General features: G+C 43.4%; 1 protein-coding gene across 1 annotated transcript in view; it reads left to right on the plus strand.

The window, feature by feature from the left end:
* The window catches only part of COMMD7 (COMM domain containing 7), a 911,502-nt gene that overhangs the window by 693,386 nt on the left and 208,741 nt on the right, over positions 1–9,375 (plus strand). The window lies entirely within an intron of this gene.

The raw sequence follows: 9,375 nt of genomic DNA on the forward strand, positions 1-9,375 counted from the left end.
GCCGCTGTGCTATCTCTCCAGGCCCCAAATTTTATTTTTAGATTTTTTAAATTACTTTATTTAGGGGCCAGAGAGTTAGTGTGGAGGTAAGGCATTTATGATTTCTGAGTGTAGAGCCAGGAGTAACCTCTGAGTGCTGCCGGATGTGACCAAAAACCAAAACAAACAAAAAAAATTACTTTCTTTAAATACTGTTCTTTACAAAATTGTTCATAATGCAGTTGTTTTTTTCCTAATAGTTACAAAGTTGTTCATAATTGAGTTTCAATCATACGATGTACAACATCCTTTACCAGTGCACAATTCCCACCACCAATGTCCCAAGTTTCCCTCTCATCCTCCTCCCTGGCCTCCCCCTTGTCCTGTCCTCCCCTGCCTCTGTGACAGACATTTTTCTTCTCTCATTCTCTCTTTCTTTCTTTTATTTTCCTTTTAGACACTGTGAACCACAGCTTCTTTACCTAGTCCCCTGAGTATTGGGCTTATTTCTAATCTCTTGCTGCTCTAAGCAAAGTATCTGTGAGTTTTTTGTGCATTAGTCTATCCACATATATCATGTCTGAATATATATGGAGGAGAAACCCTTAACAGTGGAACTTCTTTTTTTTTTTTTGTGGTTTTTGGGTCACACCTGGCAGTGCTCAGGGGTTATTTCTGGCTCCAGGCTCAGAAATTGCTCCTGGCAGGCACAGGGGACCATATGGGGTGCCGGGATTCGAACCGATGACCTCCTGCATGAAAGGCAAATGCCTTACCTCCATGCTATCTCTCCGGCCCCAACAGTGGAACTTCTTACTGAAAACATTGCTACTGATGTTTAAGCAACTTACCATCCTACCTGCAATGTGAACTTGAGAAATTTCTATACACTGCACCCATAGGCTAAGTTAGCAAACCTCCCCAACTTTGCCAATCTAGTCAATGAAAGAGCCTCTCAATGTGGTATTCATAAATGAACCCATAAGAATAATTGGCCTGTTTGGATAATGGGCTCCAACTCTTCATTACTTCTCTGTGGGTGCTCTTTACACATCAGAGGCACTGTTCCTCCATCTGCATGGTAAGAGTCAAAAATAATGTTTGTGGGACAAATCGCTTTTTGACAGAAATGAGAAGTTTCTGCAGGCTGCCGGTCACCTCATTTTCTGCATCAGTGCAGGGCTGCCACACAGCTAATATAGCAGCTGTGCTTATTGAGTTCTAGAAGGCAATGACTGGACCTTGCAGCAGGGTGGAGAAAATAGGGTGGGCAAGGAGGCAGCGAACTATGGCACCAAATCGAAAGAGTCACATAAAACAGGAATCCCCTCTTGCAGGAAATAAGCAAAACCAAATGGCCTGGTTCTAAGGTCCATATCTAAGGGATACTTCATTTGAATTCTCTGGGGACAGACATGTTAGAAATGGGAAGTCATGGGGGCTGGAATGGTGGTGCAAGTGGTAGGGCATTTGCCTTGCACACAGCTAACCTAGGACTGACTATGGTTCGATCCCCCGGTATCCCATATGGTCCCCCAAGTCAGAAGCAATTTCTGAGAGCAGAACCAGGAGTAACTCTGAGCATCACCGAGTGTGGCCCAAAATACCAAAAAAAAAAAAAAAAAAAAAAAAAAAAAAGAAAGAAATGGGAAGTCACACCCATTCGACAGTCCATTTCTGATCACTTAGGTATGACTGGGTAAGTTCTCTGGGAAAGCACTAAATTATTTTACTTAATAGTATGACAAACTCCCTAGAATGTAAACTCCAGAAACAATAACTGAATTATAAATAAACTGTGCAATGGATGGATGGATAAAAGTGTTGGTAGGAGATGAAATGAATGGCTAACAAAATTTGTGTATGGTTGGATGGGCAGATAGACAAATGGATGGACAAATGGATGGCTAGGTGAATGGGTTGATGGGTAGAATGAATATATGAATGGCTGGAAGAATGTTATGTATCTATGTATAAATGGGTGAATAGGTAAAGGTATGAATGACTAGAAGGATGGCTATATGGGTGAGTGTAAAAATTAAATGGATGGATCAATGGATGGAACTAGTAAAAGGACGTGAGAATCTGCTGGTACTGACCTAGTAGGGAGCTTTCTTCACCTCCTATCCCCTTATACCTGCTCTCTCTTCCTTCCTCTTTTACTATCTGAGGTCATCTGGCCCTACTCATGCCCAGGCTTGTGGAACCTCCTCTGGTTTCCAGTCAACACTCTTCTCAAGTAGTTGAATTTCATTTTAGAAAGTAGGACCTCATTATGGTCTAGACTGCTCCCTGCTGCCATGCTTTGTAGCCTTCCCTTTGATATACAAAACTTTCTTCTGGCCTCCTTTCCTATCAGTCCTGAGTGGCCCTCCCCCTCCCACACCCTGTTTCTCAAGCACTAAGAATGGGCAAATTTATTGAGAACTTGCACTTTTTCCTGAGCTGTCTTGCTTAAGACTCATAGAAAGAGATAAGCTTTTTGAGGGTGATATTCAACAGAAAAGGAAACTCAGTTTGAGCATTGAAGACTGAGCCCACCAGCTAACAGATGGCAGAGTTGGGATTCAAAATCAGTCTGGGGACCAGAGATGAAGGCCAGTGGCAGAGCCAAGACCTCCCACAAGTTAACACCTGTATTTCATTTTTGTTTGTTTGAGGCCACACTTAGTGGTGCTCAGGGCTTACTCCTAGTTCTGTGCTCTGGAATAATTCCTAGATGGCTCAGGTTACTTTAAGGATACCAGGGATCAAACTTGGGTCATACCCATTCAAGGCAAGCACCTTACCTGCTATACTATCTCGTCACCCTCTGGCTTCCATTCTTGACACCAAAAATAAAACAAGTGCAGTCATAAAATGTAGTCATTATAATTCAGGGCTGGAGTGCCTGGCTACTGATATCAGAGCTGACTTGGTTATACCAGTCCTGGACTATGCCACTCAGCTTGCCAAGTGCTCATGCCAATCGTGCTCCAAACATTCTCCCTTCTGTTGTTTACCTGCCCCAAACTTTGGTCCTTCATCACAGTCTTCCTCAGAGATACATTCCTTGTAAAGCCCTGACAGAGCCAGCCAGACTCTCAGATCTCTGTGTGACATCATTTGGGGAATTGTCTTCTCCATCAGGCTTTGGAGATGGTTCTGTGTTACCCTCTACTAACTGGTACAATGCCTGACTGGCTCTTTCTTCATGTTTGTGAATGATAGTGACCCCAAGACTCCTCCCCAGACATGCGAAGTTGCACGTGAACTGGGAAAGCAGGAAATAGGGTAGTCCAGATGGGAGGGGCAGTATAAGGAAGCAGCTGGAGACAGTCACAAATCCTCACTTGTCCTTGGGCCAGGACTGTTCCTGGGGCCCAACTGGTAAGGAAGTTCCCTTCTTCCTCACTCCTGAAGTCTTTGAACTACCCCAGGGGGTTTCCCATCTTGCAGAACTGAAATGAAGGAAAAGGTCTTGGCAGGGGGCCACAGAAGGAAGTGTGGTCTGGCTCCCCAGGCTCAGCACCCAAGTTGCACTTACCATGGACCATGGTATCTCAGATGTAGCTTCTGTGGCTTTGGTAAGAGGGTAGTTGCAGGGTGGTGAACACTTCCTCAGGGTGTAAGGGAAATTGCTCCATCCTCAGAGCAGGGGAGCAAAAACTGTCCCATTAGCCCCATCACTGTGCCCTGGCTAGAATAGTGGCAACTGCTGAGCTTTATTCTTCTACAAAACCATCAAGCCTTTAAAGGATCCCTGGCTACCCTCTCCCTCTGTGGCTGTCTCACTAAGAAACTTACTAAGGTTCCCTATAACCTTAGTCCAGTCTGTAAACACCACTACACAGTAGCAGCGTAGTGAGGGCAGAGGCTCCATGGTAGGCCTGATATGAATGCAAACACCATTTACTGGGGCCGCAGAGATAGCACAGTGGTAGGGTGTTTGCTTTGCATGCAGCCAATCCAGAACATATGGTGGTTCGAATCCCAGCGTACCATATGGTCCCCTGTGCCTGCCAGGATCAATTTCTGAGCGCAGAGCCAAGAGTAACCCTTGAGTGCCACTGGGTGTGACCCAAAAACCAACTCACCAACCAACCAAACAAACAAATAAAAAAAAAAAACCAAACTCCATTTACTATGTGAGCAATAAATGAGAGGGTTTTTCTCTCCTCCATAAAATGACAATAAAATACATTGGTAAATATCAAAATTAAGGACCAGGTCAATGGGAAGTACCATAAAGTTGTAGTAATCAAACTGTGATCCTGTCATGCACTTTTTTTTTTTTGGAGGGGTCTCTTCAATTGAGTTAGAAACTCAGTGGGCCACAATGTTCTAAGTCTGAGAATCATGTCCACAAGTCAACTTTACAGAAAGGCAACAGATGAAGGGAAGATAACTGGAAACGTTACATCCAAAAAGGAAGTAATGGGTCCAATGTTTTACTGAAAACCCCTAAGGAACAGACAGGAGACCCCATAGGTAATGGACAAAAGGAATGTGAACAGACAGTTCTCTAACCAGGAAAGCCTAACTGACACATATACAGAAGGTTCGTCCTCTCAGGATAAACAGAAATGCAAATGAAAGCAAAAGTGAGGTACTTAACACCTTTTACCCAAACCTTAGGCAAAAATGACAGTCGGGTAATATGAAAGCTGATGAAAATGTTAAGTGATTGGTGCTTAAATAAAGACATTATTTAAAAAATAATATTGAAAAAAAATAATGTTGGAGGGGCTGGAGAGATAGCATGGAGATAATGTGTTTGCCTTGCAAGCAGAAGGACCTTGGTTCGAATCCTGGCATCTTATATGGTTCCCCTAGCCCGCCAGGAGCGATTTCTGAGCATAGAGCCAGGACTAACCCCTGAGCACTGCTAAATGTGATCCAAAAACCAAAAAAAAAAAAAAAAAAAAAAAGAAAAGTTTGGAGGCCAAAGTGATAGCACAGCGGTAGGGCGCTTGCCTTGCATGCGCTAACCTCGGACGGACCGTGGTTTGATCCCCTGGTGACTCATATGGTTCCCCCAAGCCAGGAGCAATTTCTGAATGTATAGCCAGGAGTAACCCCTGAGCGTCACCGGGTGTGGCCCAAAAACCAAAACCAAACTAAAACAAAACAAAAACAACAATGTTGTGAGGTTGTGCTGCAATAGAACTATTCTCAAGGAATTTAGGAAAATGCGAAAGGTATGTACCTTGCCCTCTAGTAGTTCTACTCTTGGGAATTAAGCATATATAATTTTTTCATCAATCCATAAAGGTCCTAAAGAAGCTCTTCTTAGTGATGGTGATGAGAAAATTGGAAGCAAACTAGGTATCTGTCACTAGAGAGACTAGATAGAGAAAACAATGGTTGATCTGCTTGGGCTATTTTGTAACTGCTGAATGTAACACATTAGATTTATCTGCAACAATATAGATGAATCTTAAAAACCACATTAAGGAGTGACAAAAGAAAGTAAGAGAATGAGATTAAGGTTACATATGGGGCCGGAGGGATAGCATGGAGGTAAGGCGTTTGCCTTGCGTGCAGAAGATTGGTGGTTTGAATGCCGGCATCCCATATGGTTCCCCAAGCCAGGAGTAATTTATGAGTCCATAGCCAGGAGTAACCCCTGAGCGTCACTGGGTGTGGCCCAAAAAACGAAACCAAAACAAGAAGTACACACAAAGCTAAAATGCTTTGTGTCCTGGGAGATCTATCCATGCATGGAGGTGGGGGAGGGATGGGGTATCCCCAACAGGGAGAGAATTCTCCAATATGGAGAATAATTGGTGGAGGAAGGAAATATTGCATAGACCAATTATGAGGGGATGACCTTTCGCCACAAATACCACGAATTGGATGCCACCAATTTGGAACTCTCTCGACTCTGCCTTAATAGCATCAAATTCCTTTAAAATGAAGGATAATACTATAACCCATAGATTAATCCTCAGTATCTGTGTGTGTGTATGAGAGAGAGAGAGAGAGAGAGAGAGAGAGAGAGAGAGAGAGAGAGAGACAGAGAGAGAGAATGTGTTGGTCACCTCAATGTTTAATGTCCGTCTGTAATATAATGTCTGTCTATGTTGTGTATTGTCATTCCGTGTTATATATAACCCTTACTTTCACTCCCTGCTTACCACTTACAAATCCTTTTATAGCCTTTCACTCTCTCACCCCTAATCTGTTATTTCTCTGTATTTAACCCTTTTTACCTTCAGTTCTTAACTCTTCAGAAATTGGAACATTCCACCCATTCTAACTAGCTGACAACCAACTCCCAAAATGAAAAGACAGATTCCCAGCCCACTTTACCTCAGCCCAAGAAGTTGCCACTGTTGCTGCTGCTGATTTACTCTTGGCGGCCTATTTTCTTCCACCTTCCTTCACTGTGGACTGTTGTTCACTACGAAATTTGGCTTTTGAGAAACCCCCAGCTCAAGGACATTTCCTGATATGTGACTACTGGGAGCTGTTTTTCAGACTTCACAAGACCATGTTACAGGCTGAAGCTGTGCTCCAGATTTTACCCTCCTCATCAAGACTATTTCAAAAGACTTAAAGGGGATATGTATATCTTCTTCATATATTTCTTTCGATGTATTTCCTTAATAGGTATAACTCTTATTATTTCCTTGGGTTCTAAATTCATGTTAGAAACAGGTTATAGGGATTGGTCAGCTTGTTATTTTTACCCCCATAGGCACCAATAGTATCCTGTGGCATTAATCTTTTTTGCATAGGCACATTGAAATAGGGGAAATATTATGTATGGAAACAAGTTCTTATCTAACAGGGATAGGAACTCATAAATTTTATATTGCAGTGGGACCTTTCACCCTAAACATCTGTCCTATTGAGTTGGCTTAGGCTTCAAATCATCAGCCATTGGTCATTCACCCCTGAACCTTGGGTCCCATCTATAGAACCAGCATGGTTTTCTGCACCAACACCAGGAATCATACTTCTACTGGGGAAGGTCCTATTGCTGCCCTGGTACTGACTTGCTCCAGAATATGTTCATACAATGACTTGGAAACAATAACAACTTGCTTTCAGGGCAGGGTTCCCTGCATTGACACCTAACTGTGAGATAAAACTGGAAGATGCTCTGTGACACCCTGACTTTATCATAGGATCTGTGCAAAAACCAGGATCTCTAACTACAGAAACCTGACTGCAATGACTGTGATTCAGAAGAACTTTTACTGGGAACACAAAAAAGACTAGGTTAGACAACGTAGTATGCCTGGGGCCTGTACTTGTTCTTATGGCAGGATGCTTCATAGATAGGCCAATAGTTTTTAGGCCAATGGTTTTTCCTTTCTATTTTCCCCAACTTTTGCTGTGCCTATGCAAAAATAAGAAACAAAACAAAACAAAACTGCCACACACACACACCCTTTCTTTTCTTTTCTACTTATTGCATATCTTTTAAATAGGGGCTCCCACATTTTGCATAGAACCTTGGGGTACATATTACTTTATTTTAACACAATTTCTGCATTTTTCTATAAAACTAAGAAAAAAGAAAGACTGGGGGCTAGGAGCCAAATGGTTTCAGATGCATTGGTGGGGAAAAAAAGAAGGAAATAACTAAATATTTAAGCCAAAGTCAACAACAATAGAATCAAGAGACTTAAACTTTAACAATATAAACTTAAATGGGCTTGTAATACTGGCCCATACTGTTATAGTGTTATACTGTTATATGGGCAGGTCAGGGGGCAAAGGGTGGTGGTAGTATAGGATTCACTCTGGGTTTACTGGTGGAGGGTGGTTGACACTGGTGGTGGGAATGACCCTGACTCACTGTATATCTGAAATTCAACTATGAAGGACTTTGTAGATCACAATGATTTCAATAACATAAACTTTACAAAAAAGTAAAAAAAAAAAAAACAATAAACACCCAACAAAACAAAACCCGGAGGAATCCCTGAACATTGGAAGACCTGGGTTCAATCCCTGGCTTCCTATAGGGTCCTCCCAAAAAATTAGGGTTGATGCCTTACTTCAGAGCTAGGAGGTAGCCCTGAGCACTAGAAGATAAGGGTTTGATCTCCAACATCCCATAATAAAAAATAAAATAAGATTCAATATAAAAAATAAAATGAAATGAAAGCTAATAGGAGCAGAAGAGATAGCAGTGGGTAGGACTGACCTAGGTTTGATCCCTGGCATTCCACCTGGTCCCAGAGCCCACCAGGAGTGATTCCTGACCACAGAGCCAGGAATAACCCCTAGGCTCTGCCAGGTGTGGCCCCCAATAAACAAAAAATAATAATAAAATGAAAATAGTCTCTATTCGCAGTAAGTGCCAAGGAGGAAGCTTGACAAGGAGGAAGCTTTCAAACAGGTAGCTTTTCTACCTGTTAGCTCTTCACTAGAGTCAGCTCACAGGTTTCATTCCTGATCTCAGGTTATGCTGAGACCTTTCCTTCTGTGGCTTCACCCTTCTACAGTCTTCCTATCTCCTTGGCTCTCCTGGCTACCAAGGTTGTCTGAGATCCTGGGTTCTCTTCCTGAGGGACTCAGGTGTGGAGACAGGCTGCTGTAGAGTTGTCAGGGGCAAAGCCTAGTTCTTCTTCAAAACTCTGAGCTCCCTGAAGGTCTTTTCCATATCTCTCCCACTTCAGCTCTTTGACACATGGGACCCAGAAAGGACAGGGAAACAGTCAGAATGTATTCACTGTGAAAGGGAATGGCATTTCTGGGGTACCTTTCACCAGCCAGACCTTCGTTAATGCTCATGGCACCAGTGTTAAGGGTGGGGCTCATCTTCTAGGACAACTAAGGAGAGGGGAGGTCCCCATACCAATCAGTCAGGAGGCTTAGAACTGTCTGGCTCTAAGTCCAAGATCTGAACAAGTCGCTTTTCTTAGTGCCTGTTGCGATCAGTGTGAGTCAATTCTCAGTAGAAGAGAAAAACTCCAGTCTAATTCCTTCCATCAGTAGAGGAGGAGCCCGTTTCCTATACAGGTTCATCTGGGGCCAGAGAGATAATACAACAGGTAACCTAGCAGGCGACCAACTGGGGTTCGATCCCTGGCATCCTATATGGTCCCTCAAGCACCGCCAGGAGCGATTTCTGAATGCAGAGATAGGAGTAACCTCTGTGTATCGCTGGGAATGGGGGGGGGGGGCAAAAAGGCAGCCTAGGGGGTAGGTCAGATCTAAGAATCAGAAGTCTTTCCAATCTCTCCTCTTTGGAGCCTGAGTTTGTACAAGTACCCAAAGGGGCAGAGAAGCTCCAGGAATTCTTTTGCCGCGTTACCAGCAGATGGAGCCCACTCTTCGTGCCTCTGTTGTAGAAGCTCTTTGGCTAGGGGACAAGGCAGGCCCAAGACTAGTGCTTTGAAGCCGGGTCACTGCCCAGGGGATCTCTGTCCCCCTAAGAGAAATCCCTGGGACTGC

The sequence above is a fragment of the Suncus etruscus genome, chromosome 9, assembly GCF_024139225.1.
Source record: "Suncus etruscus isolate mSunEtr1 chromosome 9, mSunEtr1.pri.cur, whole genome shotgun sequence".
Lineage (NCBI taxonomy): Eukaryota > Metazoa > Chordata > Mammalia > Eulipotyphla > Soricidae > Suncus > Suncus etruscus.